Here is a 13,315-nt window from a genome sequence, read left to right as displayed (position 1 = left end):
GTCAGCCTTCAAGATTTTCTCCCTTTGCTTTGCATCTTTCGGCTGTCATAAGTAACTGGGGGGAGGAGGGGGGGATATGGTTATGGGAAGTGAGCTGGAAGTGTTACAAAACAGAACTGTATAAGCTAGGGGGCGGGGGATTCTTGCTTAGGCTTCTATCCTATGCTATGCACAGCTGCAACTCTTTATCAAAATATGTCAAGGTCAACGGACAGAGGCCTCATCACCACCTGGAGATGCCCACATGATGATATACACAACTTTTAATTGGATGAGCCAATTGAACTATTGGGGGTGGGAACATTGCCATCACTTTGTATATGTGATTTACATGCCCATTTTCTCAGATTCAGAATTCTTTTGTTGCTACCACTTGATTTCCAGTAAAAGATATCTTTTCTCTAATTAATGGAGTCTAAGTATTTCTTTCTTGGATTTTGAATGTAAGAATTAACATTTATGTATGTAGATGAGGCCAGTGGTTCTTTCTGGTGCTTTGCTGTAGCACTGCACCAAAGTTTTTCCAAAGACTGAACCTATGGCCTCTATGAGCTCTATTGAGTTAGGTCCCAGGTCGCAGATATTTCTACAGGGACGCTGGCATTTTGGTGGGAGAAAAGGGGGAGGAATGGAGTGATCTGTATATGAAGTTTCTGTTTTTGTTTCCTGCATTACTGTGCTAATCTCTATATGAAGTTTTTGTTTCCCTTCAATGATGTAGTGTGGGAAGGGTTTGGTTAGCATTGCTGGTTTTAAGAGAGAAGCTTCAGTTCTTGCCTAGACTCTTGTTATCACACACCTTTCAATGAAAGCTCCTTTTGGAACAACTGCAGTTTCAAGAGCCCTGCTTTCTTGGGAAGATTGGAGAAGCAAGACCTTACATTAGGCTTGTTTCCTCAATTTGAACTGCTATTGTACTGAGACAGATTAAGCAATTATTGTGCTCACCACCTTTTCTGACTGACTGACCAGCTTAATACCTGCTTGTTTTAGTGTCTCTCTATTTCCCTGTCTAGCCTGGTATACATATACCTGTTTTCACTACATTGTCATTCCTGACTGGAATCAGTCAGTTCATCAGTTTCATTACATACATTGAAGAAAAATCAGAACTCTTCCTGAGGGCAAACAACAACAACTACAATGTGTGAAGTGTGTGGAGATCATTTCTCTGAGAACTGACACATTTAAAACTGATTTTGGAGGTACAGTGCTTTCATTCTATTGATGTGCAACTTGCCTTGTGAAAGGAGCTACCACTAGAAAACATCTCATATTCTAATTTTCCCCCTGCATCCTTAACTCCATGGCTCTAGGTCACAAAACATATGTTGGAGACATACTGAAGTAGCATTCTTCTGCCTGAATTTCAAGTTCATTGGCTTTTTTCCAGGCTCTCGTGAATTTCATTTGTGTTTCAATATGAGAGCATTATTCTCAGCTTTTTCCCTGCCCTCCCTTCTTCCATAAACGTTAATTGCTGAATATCATAGATACTGTGAGCTACTAACACTGCTTCAACTACCAATATTTCTGTTTTAAAAATTATTTTTTTTCCAAACACAGTAGATGACTTTAAATTTTTGTATGAAGGAGTCCATTAAAACTGGAACTGTCCTGGACTCTGTAAGTGGCTGAAAACTTATAGAACATTAAGTTTCAGGCAGGAACTTGATGTGTGGCCACCAGTATTCTAACTCCTTTCAAGTATTTTTTTGAAGGAGGTTTTTTTTAATTTTAACATATTGATTTCTGTATCAGCCATTATTTGGTTTATTGTTGTTCTCCCTTGTAAGGCTGCGACAGGTCAGGAATGGGAGTTGCTCTTGTCCTAGCTGCTTGGACTGAGCCTGTCTAAAAGGCTTATTAGCCTAGCTCCACCCACTCTGGGTCCTCCCAGCTTTTGACTCAGTCCTCAGCCAGGGCAGACGCAAGTCATTGCTTCTCCTGCCTTTGGAATTTTTCTCCAAAGGCAGCCTTACTTGGTAAACAGAAAAAAAGCCTCAAAAAAGTCTCAAATTCAAATATATGTGGTTCCACTTCTCAGCTGTTTTTCGAAGCTGCACAACAGCTGAAGAAGGCTGCGGGGCCATTTGCAGCCCTCCGTGGTGAAGAGGAGTCCATGGACACTGGGAGGCCATTTTCAGGGATGGGCACCTCTGTCACTCTTTTATGAAGGTGAAGGTGACCAAGCAAGTGTTGCTTTCTTTTCATTGGTGGCTCTCCAGAGCCATTTCCAAGGGCCAGTCCTTCAAGATGGAGGACAGACTCATCCTCATGACTGATGCCTCCTTATCAGGTTGGGGAGCTCACCTGGCTTCTCACATTGCCCAAGGCTTATGATCTGCTGAGGAACAAGTACATAACATAAATTGGTTGGAGCTAAGAGTGGTCCATTTAGCCCTTAGGAAATTTTTGCATCAGGTCTCTGGCATGCATGTTCTTGTCATGACTGACAATGTTGCCACAAAAGCCCATATTAACAGACAGGGGGGCACCAAGTCCAAATCCCTTATGGCAGAAGCAGAGGCTTTGGGCAGATGGGCAGAGTGTCACCTTCTGTCCTTCTGGGCTGAGCATATTTCTGACTTGGATAATGTGCAGGTAGACTGGCTCAGCCGAGCTACCATTGACCACTTGGAATGGAATCTGTATCCTTCGTTCTTTCTACAAATTACTCAGAGATTCAGGCTTCCAAGAGTAGATTTGTTTGCTACTCCTCTCAATACTCAATTACCCAGATTCTTTATGTGGTACAAAAAAGTTTGCTAGAAAGAGCTGAAGTTGTATTAGTGGCTCCTTATTGGCCTCAGCATCCTTGGTTTGCTGATTTAATGGATCTCTCAGTTGCCCATCCTTGGTGGATTCCTGAAGAGAATGTCTCTCTCCTCCAGGGGTCCCTGAGTCATCCAGAGCCCCAGTGGCTACATATGACAGTTTGGCAATTGAGTGGAGTGTGCTAAAATGTGCCCAGCTCTCCAACAAAGTAACCAGGACCATCCAGGCCTCCAGGAGACCCTTGACCATCTGTATCTATGATGCTACATGGCAAGTTTTTTCTAGTTGATGCTCCAAATCAAACATTCAACCTTTACAGGCCTCTGTGGCAAATGTTTTGGAATTTTTACAAGCAGGTCTGGATAGGGGCTTTTCTCCTAAACACCCTTTGCTGTAAGGTGGTGGCTATTTCTTCGGGGTTGACTTGTGGCAAATTGAAGTCATTAGCACAGCATCCTACAGTCTATAGGTTTTTCAGAGGGGCAGGCAACCTTTACCTTCCAGTGGTATACAGGTACCCTACATAGGATCTGTCCAGGGTTTTGCAGTCCCTTATGAAGGCTCCATTTGAGCCTCTTCGACAGGCTAGTCTGCACCTTCTTACCCTGAAAGTAGCCTTCTTGGTGGCAGTCACTTCAGCCAGAAGAGTATCAGAGTTGGTCGTCCTCTCAGTTCACCCTGATCTCTGTATCTTTCACACTCATTGGGTAGTTTTGCGGTTGGACCCAGCATTTATCCCCAAGGTCAATACCCTGTTCCACAGGTCTCAAGCGCTGGTGCTTCTAGATTTTTGTCCCCATCTGGTCCATGGCTTGGAAAAGGTCTGGCACACCTTAGATGTGTGCAGGGCACTGAAGGTATATATAAAAAGGACATCTGAATTCCGTAGGATGGAATCCCTTTTTTGTTCCTTCCAACCTTCCTCGTTGGGAGGAAAAGTGACTCCATCCACAATCAGCAGGTGGATCAAGGCATGTACAGCCTTGCTAGAAGAGTCGGTCCCTCCCGGTACCCAGAGGCATTATGACACATTCCACTTGCAGTGCTGTGATAACTGCAGCCTGGGCAAAGCAGCCACGCGGATATCCCCATCTCCTTTCATCCACCACTACCAGCTGGACACCTTTGCTTCAGCGGATGCGGCATTTGGCAGATGGGTCCCTCCTGAGGACAATCCAGCATTGGTATGTCCCATTCCTGACCTGCCCTACAAGGGAGAATTTACCTGAACACCTGTTCTCCTTGTAGGCTAGACAGGTCAGCCCCACTCTGACAGGACTGGTCCTTGTGGTGGATTAATGGAAGGGGGGAACTGATAATGGTCTCTCTTGATTTTGTCTTTTCTCAGAGGCAGTCCTTTTTGTTGCAATGACATCGCAGAAAGCTGGGAGGAGCTACCCAGAGTGGGCGGAGCTAGGCTAATAAACATTTTAGACAGACTCAGTCTAAGCAGCTAGGACAAGAGCAGCTCCCATTCCTGACCTGTCTAGCCTACAAGGAGAACAGGTGCCCAGTAAGACAACACCCAATTCTTCTTTGTCAGCTAAACAGATCTATAGGCAGGCTTTTTACATTTAGTTTAAACATTTTTATATTCATGAATATATGCTGGGTTTTTTTTTAGTAGAAGCTATGTTCTATTTATATTTTTGAAAAACATTTATTTTGTAATATTGATCAACATTTTTATGATTAGTAATGAGTGAGTTCAAGGTTTAGGATTTTTCTTACAGATGAGATTGTGAGCAGAATTACAGTTTTTTTGTATGGAAGTTATCTAAAATTGTGGCATTCAGAAAAGACTGAGCTGAAGTCTTCACTCCGGTCTGTGTTTCCAGCAGGAACACAAACTGTTCCTATTGGCTGATGTCGTTTGACAGCCGGCTATAAAAGGGAGCTGTCAAATGGCATCAGCTGTTGTCTGCCAGCTGGCTGCCTTGTTAGCACGGCAGCCGTGGCAACCCTTTATCGTTACAATAAAGTAAAGCTGAAGTTCGCTCTGTGTTCACCTCAGGTTATTCTGCCACTCTACAACACTGGCGACGAAGGTGGGATACATATAAGAGGCAACCAGGCAAAGAATCGCTAAGCAAAGTCACTACAAAAAAGAGCCAAAGTCACTACTAAGCTGAATGTCACTTTAAGAGCTTACTGTCACTATTCACGAGCGCGAATTTCAACTTTCCTCGGAAGATCTGGCACTGCTGAGTTGAGATGACTTCGAACCCTGCATTCCCGCCTTTCAGACCAACAGCAGAAACAGGGGAATCCCTACAGAAACCAATTTGACTGTTTCCTAGATGCCATAGACCTCGCTGATATTTCCGACCGTAGGAAAAAGTCCTATTTTTTAAGTTTTTGTGGAGCCACAGTGTTTGACACTGCTACGACATTATTGGCTCCACGTTCAATTAAGACTGTTCCATGGGAAGAATTGCAGGAAATTCTTTCCAACCACTATTCCCCTAAGCCATCCTGAATTGCCAGGCGTCATGCTTTTAGGAGATGGATTCAGGCTGAGGAAGAGACTATTAGTGGGTACCTGGCTGCCCTACAAACAGCTGCCTTGCATTGTGGGTTTAGACTATCTGGAAGACATGTTATTAGACCAACTAGTTTGTGGAGTCAGGGATTTAAGGCTACAAAGGCGTCTATTGGCTAAAGGGGATTTAACCCTTAAATTAGCAATTGAAGAGTCTCAAGCTGCTGAACTATCAGCACTTTCAGCAGCAGAAATTCAGGGAAATCCAATTAGCCTGAGCAACTCAGCTATCCATTATGATGAAGCCTCCACAGAAGAAGGCTATGAAGAGGCTAATGATGTAAATCACCTCAGGCAGCAAAAAACCAGTCAAAGGGAGAACAGGCCAAACCCTAATCTACCTCCACGGCCTCAGCCCATTTGTCTAAGCTGTGGGGGAAACCATCTCAGAGCATCCTGCAAGTTCAGGAATGCCATTTGTCTAAAATGCCAGAGGAAGGGTCATTTAGCCAGGATCTGTCAAACAGGAAAGACTTTTGCCCCAAAGCCTCAGATAACCCAACATTTCCAAAAACAAGTTGAAAACTGTTTTACCTGCTATCAAGCCAAGCTGACTAACAAAGGCTCTAACAAAATCAGTGTTTTTGTTTCTATAGAAGGGAAACCTTGCAGGATGGAGGTTGACACAGGCTCAGCACTGTCCATCATCTCATGGAGCACCTTGAAACAACTACTTCCCAGAATGGCTAAGAAGAAGCTTCACGGCTGCCAGTTAACCCTACGTGACTACCAAGGCAGAACCATCCCAGTCATTGGAAAAGGCAAGTTTTTTGTTCAATTTCAAAATTTTAAGGGTCACTTGCCTTTAGTGGTAGTGGAAGGTGCCCTCCCTAGCCTGTTGGGGTTAGACTGGTTCCCTGCCCTTGGTCTCTATATAAGCGGAATCCATTCTATTTCAATTGCTGAAATGGACACCTTGTTTAACGACTATGCTGATGTGTTCAGCGAGGGGCTGGGCTGTTATTCAGGAACCCCAATATCTTTCAACTTGGACCCTCAGGCAGTACCAATCCATTTAAAGCCTTGAAGGGTACCTTTTGCAATCCACCCCAAATTAGACATGGAGCTTGACAAATTAATTAAACTTGGTGTATTAGAGCCTGTGGACTTCGCAAAATGGGAAACCCCAATAGCGACACCCTTGAAGAAAGATGGTAGCGTAAGAATCTGCACAGATTACAAGACGTCATTGAATAAATATTTACAAATCAGCGCTTATCCAGTCCCTGTTATCCAGCACCTACTACATTCTTTTGAGCCAGGAACCATTTTCATGAAATTAGACATGTCACAGGCCTATCAACAGTTCCCTGTTGATGACACAGCCGCTGAACTACAAACTATTGTAATGCACAGGGGCGCTTTTAAATGTAGGTGCCTCCAATTTGGCATAAGTGTGGCCCCAGGGATTTTCCAATCTTTAATGGAAAGACTTCTTCAAGGATTACCAGGTGTAATTCCGTATTTTGACGACATTTTAATATCTGCCCCTGACAAGTCTCAATTACTGCAAAGAGTCAGAGGAGTCCTCGGTCATTTCAGGAAGCATGGTCTTAAGCTAAAAAAAGAGAAGTGCACTATTGCCACCCCACAGGTAGAAATTTTGGGATACAGAATTGACGCCTCTGGTATTCACCCAATTGAATCCAAAGTAAGGGCTATTCATGAGGCACCCACACCAACTAACAAAACTGAGCTCCAGGCCTTTTTAGGACTTCTTAACTTTTACTTAACTTAACTTCTTAACTTCATTTTTGCCACATAAAGCTTCCATTGCAGAGCCTCTGCACAGACTCTTGGATAAGCAATCCCCCTGGCACTGGGGACCTAAGGAAGCCCATGCTTTCCGTGAAGTCAAATCATTGCTCACATCCGATGCTGTTCTGATCCAATTTAATGACCATTTACCTTTAGTTTTAGTAGCAGATGCTTCTCATTTTGGCATAGGTGCCATTTTAAGTCATAGACTGCCTAATGGTTCTGAGGCACCCATTGCCTTTTTCTCCAGAACTTTTTCCCCAATTGAGCGCAACTACAGCCAAATTGACAAGGAGGCTTTGGCTGCAGTTGCTTCTGTCAAAAAATTCCATGAATTTCTATATGGACACTATTTTGAGTTGGTTACGGATCACAAGCCTCTGTTAGGCCTTCTCTCAGGTGATAGACAAACTCCTCAGATTTAGTCTCCAAGTATGACCAGGTGGACTTTATTTCTGGCTGCCTATTCCTATACACTGGTTCATCAAGCTGGCAAGAGTCTCTGCCACGCTGATGCTCTTAGTCGCTGCTCCCTGCCTGTTCCTGTGGAGGATCCTGCACCAACTAATGCTGTGTTCCTGATCAATGATCTCAAACTTCCCATCACCACCCTTGATATCACTGCCTACTCTGCCAGGGGCAAGGTAATCGCCCAAGTCCTTGACTGGGTGGGAAGGGGGTGGCCTGCAATTCCTTATGCCCCCAAATTCGTGCCTTTCAAAACTCACCAGCAAGAACTGTCTTCTTTGCAAGGCTGTTTACTTTGGGGAACTAGGGTAGTTATCCCTTCCAAGTTGCAAGCCTCAGTTTTAAAGGTCCTGCATGAAGGGCATCCCGGCATTGTCAGAATGAAAGCCCTAGCTCACAGTTATGTATGGTGGCCGGGCATGGATGCTCAGATTACAAGTTGAGTGAATGCTTGTCAGCCATGCCAAGTTACCAGACCTGCTCCACCCACATCCTTTCACGGGCGTACATTCCTGGTGATGGTTGATTCTTTTTCTAAATGGGTAGAGCTGACCTTGATGACCACCACAACTTCAGAAGCCATCACTAAGGGTCTATCAAGGATATTTGCTACCCATGGCCTCCCTGACACTATTGTGTCTGATAACGGCCCCCAGTTTACTTCCTGTGAGTTTGAGGTCTTCCTAGCTAACCTGGGAATCAGGCACGCACTTACAGCTCCTTTCCATCCTTCCAGTAATGGCCTGGCTGAAAGAGCAATCAGATCTGCTAAGGAGGTCCTGGAAAGGCTTGGGCCCATAGATTGGCACTCTAGGCTTGCTAAGTATCTTCTAACCCAGCACACGACTCCCTGTGCCACCATTAATAGGTCCCCGGCTGAACTTCTCATGGGTAGACATCTGAGGACTACTTTAGACAGACTCCATCCATACTATGCCCCAATCATGCCCCTAGGATCAAATAGCTAGGCAAGGGAGTTCGCTGAAAATGACCAGGTCTATGCCCGGAACTATGCGGACACCCTTTGTGGATGCCTGGGCAGATTGTGGCGGTAACCGGTCCTAAGTCTTACAGGGTCCAACTGCAAGACGGGCGCATCTGGCGCCGCCATATCAATCAACTTAGAAGGTGTTGGAGTTTGTCTGCAGATGGCCCTCAAGACGTTCCTGCAACAGAGAAACCGCCGGTGCCTGAAGAAACTTCCCGCGAATCTGACAGAAACGCAAGTCTACCTGAGCAGCCATCTGTCCCTTGCCCAGAGATGCCTGAAGCCAAGATGCCAGCTTCATCGGCACCAGAAGTTGCCCAACAAGCAGAAAAGTTCCTTCCAGCAGCAGCTTCGTCAGAACCTAGAAGATCTGGCCACCTGCGCAAGCGCCCGAGTTATCTGAAGGACTATGCATGCTCCGTTCTGGGGGAAAGGAGTGTGGTGTTTGGAAAAGACTGAGCTGAAGTCTTCACTCCGTTCCTATTGGCTGATGCCGTTTGACAGCTGGCTATAAAAGGGAGCTGTCAAACAGCATCAGCTGTTGTCTGCCAGCTGGCTACCTTGTTAGCGCAGCAGCCGTGGCAACCCTTTATTGTTACAATAAAGTAAAGCTGAAGTTCACTCTGTGTTCGCCTCAGGTTATTCCGCCGCTCTACAACAAAAATTGTCTACAAAAATATTGGAAGTAAAAAGTTACTCATAATGTTTACAATAATTTTTAGACAATTTCTAATCAATTCCTCATAAATGGTATAATTCTGAACCTACTTTTAATACAGGTACTCTAATAGCTTAGGCTTCCTCAATCTGGCATCTCATATATTGAGACTACAAATACCATATTTCCCAGTCAACATGAAGAAAGATTTTTGACCAAAGTGATAGCCAAAGTTCATGCCCTCTCAAAAGTTTATCAAATGTAATTTGTTTTAATTTTGTATGATACAAAAATTATAACTTGATCTAATGGCTAGGATTTTCAGGATGTATGTCTTTTGCTACGAAAGAGTTAAACGAAGCATTTATACTGTGTAAACTTTGCTCTTTTGCATTAAAATGTTTTTATTCATGTTGAAGATTTTTTTTTCACGCATGGCTATTGTTTGTCAGTAACAGCTAGCTTTTGTGAAGTTAATAAATGTGCATAATAAGGACATAAAGGTATGGAGAAGTAATACTGTAATCCTTTTGTTTGGATAATCAGTCTAATGTATGCAAATTAAACCTTATTAGTACTAGGGTTTTGTGTCTGCTTATCAAAATGTGCCATTTTCATGAAAATTGGAAGTCCATTATATAAAGTTATTATTAACAATCATTTAGGAATTATATATGGTATGCAAATTAAAGTTGATTACAACTAATTAAGGGCTTTCTTTGTTATTTGACCTTGTCTGCTTTTTATGTAAATATGTTTCTTTTGGTCTGGCATATTTTTAGACTCAGAAAAGTATATTAAGACAAGTTATATTATGTATTTTAATATATTTTTTGTGGAGTCCTTGGTGCTCTCTAAGCTCTCTAGACATCAAGAACTCCACAGTTCAACCCTGAGTTACATATTTTCTCTTCTATTGGAATTTTTTTCTTCATGTGGTATAAAAAGCCCATTCCCCTTGTCAATGTTTCTTGTTTTTTTAAGAAATTAGTATTGGCAGAGGAGGGTATATTGAATATTTGAGGCTATTATACTGTTGATTCTCATAGGAAGAGGAGAGCCCCCAGTGTCAAGGATTTTCAGCAGTCAAGAAGAAGATCTTAAAGTCACTCTGAAACATCAACAGCCTTCATTCCAGAATACAGTTTTGTTCCACTGATTATTGAATGGCATGAGATTTTGATCTATTGATGTAACTAAACCAGAAACCATTATTCATCTTGTTTACAAGCTGCATTGTAAAATGTTCCAATTTAATGTCTCATTTGCTGATACCAGATTACTATTAAAACATACTGTACAATAGCAGTTTATAAAATAACTTCTAGGAAGGTTCATTAGAAAAATCAAACTGAAATAGGAAAGCATAATTGAAGATCTACTATACAGAGAATAAATAATTGTATAGATTGTACAATGTGTTTTTTATAGGTCAAATAAGAAATGAGTGGATGGGCAATCAGCCAGATAATCTTGGACAAAAGGAATGCAATGCTTAGCAATTTAGGCTTCTTATTAGGAAAAAAATCAGTCTTAATTCTTCCTGCTGCCTGGAAATCTCAGCATCTGAATAAGCAAGAGGATGATTTTCTGACATAATGGAGAGGAAGAACATGCCCTGTCCCTCTTTTTTGCTCCTATGTAGCCTTCAAGAATTTGTTTTAGGCATTGAGTTATTTTGCTTGGGAATTAGCAGTCTCTGAAAAGCAAAACCTTGAAGCAACCCCTTCATTCAGGGGTGAGATTCTACCAGTTCAGACCGGTTTGGGAGAACCAGGTGTTAAATTTGCATTTGTTTTACCGAACTGGTATTTGAACCAACCACTGGCCCCACCCCTCCCTCTCGTGCCCTTCCAGGAGTCTCCACGCAACCCATTTTTGATGCAGAGGCTCTGGGAGGGGGGAAAACAGGCCTTCCAGAAGTCCAGAAATGGGCCTGTTTCTGGCTTCTGGAAGGCCTCCAGAGCCTGGGGAAGGGCATTTTTGCCCTCCCAGAGGTCCAAGGGAAGCGTCCGGACCCTTGGGAAGACAAAAAAATGACTCTACCAGAAGTACCAGAAGTTGCTAAAGGAGCCTGTTTCCTGCTTCCGGAGGGCCTCCAGAGTCCGAGGGAAGCCTCTAAAACCTTGGGAAGGTGAAAAATGGCTCTCCGGGAAGTTCTGGTAGGCCATGCCCACCATGGCCACACCCACCCAGCAACTGGGCAGCGAACTGGTTGCTGGGATTTTTAAATCCCACCCCTGCCTTCATTGGGTTTGGTATATCTCTTCATATGTTTTGATGTAGGAGACTACCAGTTTCTCCTGTATCTGAGCTTCTTAAATCTTTCTGCTATAAACCAATTTCCAAATTCTCCTACATTCTGGTGAATCAAACAAAATTCTTACAGCTCTGCGCTTGTTAAATTTAATAGCATTAGCTATTTCTAGAAGGCATCATGTTGTGACTTCCTGCCTGTTATATTATTTCTTAAAATTAGGAATCAGAAATAAATGATCTTGGAAACATCCAGTCCCGAAAACATAGATGAGTACATAAGAATTCAAATTCTTAAAAATTAAACACCGTAAAATATGTCAGTGAAGATTCTCAGTCATCCACGCCTCCAACCCCCATCATGGTACATGGGGAACAACATTTTGAAATTAAAGATATCCTTGATTCATGCACTCACCATGGATCCACACAATATTTAGTAGCTTGGAAACACTTACCTTCCTCAGAAAATGAGTGGGTAGCCAAACGACATGTAAAAGCACCCACATTACTACGAAAGTTCCACCTAAAATACCCTGATAAACCATCCTGAATTGCAAATGTAATACATGATTTTTGTTTTTTTCCAGGTAGATCTATCTGTTTTTTAAGGAGGGCAGGATGTCAGATCCATGTATCTGTCATTTCTTCAGTGGAAGAAGAAAAGGTGGGGGAGACTGATAAAGAAATCCTTTCTTGATGTAACCTGAATATATTTAATCTTATATCGAATTTATATAACCCACACATGATACAATGGAGGGAGGAAACCCAGATGGCCAGAACCTATCACCTCTGAGAGGCACAGCCAGGAGATGAGAAGACCATAAAAATTCCATAGTGAGATGTGTCCTGGGAACCTCTGGAAAAGTTTGTTCTAAAAAGGGGATGGGGGAAAATTAGGTATGCCCTGGGAAACTGTGAAAAAGATTGTTTCTATAAAAGGGATGGGGGGAATTAACATACTGACTTTGGTTTCACTAAATACACATCGAGATAAGGGGAGGGGTTCTAAACTCTCTTATCTATCCCTGTATGCCTGAGAGACCTTAGACGCTGCTTTGAACTCCTACGTGAATTGTCTCATCTCAATAAAGGATTCCTTTAGATACATTTAGTTTTCAGAAGTTCATTCTTGTTAATTGAATGGGAAAAAGTTCTGTAGCCTGACATGTGCTTTGGTTGAATGATTTGAGTTTTTAATTTAATTTAATTTAATTTAATTTTCTATATACATATTCACTTGACTACTGAAACAGTGAGTGCGGTATTTAGATTTTGGATACAATTGTAGGCACACTTCCTATTGTATAGTGCTGCTGTATAGATTTATTAAAGGATTCAAAATGTTTGATTTAAACAGATAGTGTTAAAAAAATCACAATGCCTTGAGAGCCAAGGAGTAGAATTTATGCAGAGAGGGTGACAAACATCTACCTTCTTCTAGAACAGTTGACTGGTTCAAAATTGTGTAAGGATTTTGAAACCTATCAAACAGATTAAAAACAAACGAATGAATTAACCCTAGCTCCTCAACTCCTTTTTCATTGAATAATAATTTAATGTGCAATTAAAACTAATTATCTAACAAGGAATGTAAACATACATGATTATGGTATCCTTTCTGTAGGAGACCCACATATTACTTTCTATAATTTTTGGTGTTGGAAGAAAAATCCGGTCCAGTTCCATAAACTGTGGGTAAGATGCCGGAAATAAAATGAAGACTGGCTACAAAGAAAGAAATTCTCTGTTTATTTGGATTACAGAAACTTCAGTGACAGCAGCATGTTTCTGGGGTGGCTGACCAATTGGCTGGGTGAGTGGATGGAGTTTTATAGGGTTCTAGGGTTTTGTGACTGAGATG

At 42.4% G+C, this 13,315-nt stretch overlaps 1 long non-coding RNA gene across 2 annotated transcripts in view; it reads left to right on the top strand.

Moving 5' to 3' along the window:
- LOC148125095 (uncharacterized) overlaps window positions 1-12,336 on the top strand; it is a 33,261-nt gene extending 20,925 nt beyond the window's left edge. The window contains exons 3-5 of one of the 2 annotated variants that reach the window (XR_015744485.1): window positions 5,917-6,085; window positions 10,246-10,384; window positions 12,061-12,336. This is a non-coding gene — a long non-coding RNA (uncharacterized LOC148125095). Of the gene's footprint in view, window positions 1-5,800; window positions 6,086-10,245; window positions 10,385-12,060 lie in introns of those variants that run through there. The other variant, XR_015744484.1, reaches the window with a different exon arrangement.
- The last annotated feature ends 979 nt before the right edge of the window (window positions 12,337-13,315 follow it).

The sequence above is a fragment of the Pseudonaja textilis genome, chromosome 8, assembly GCF_049901715.1.
Source record: "Pseudonaja textilis isolate UNSWEBS1 chromosome 8, rPseTex1.2, whole genome shotgun sequence".
In the NCBI taxonomy this organism is placed as follows: Eukaryota; Metazoa; Chordata; class Lepidosauria; order Squamata; family Elapidae; genus Pseudonaja; species Pseudonaja textilis.
This window is presented reverse-complemented; position numbering and strand designations above follow the sequence as displayed.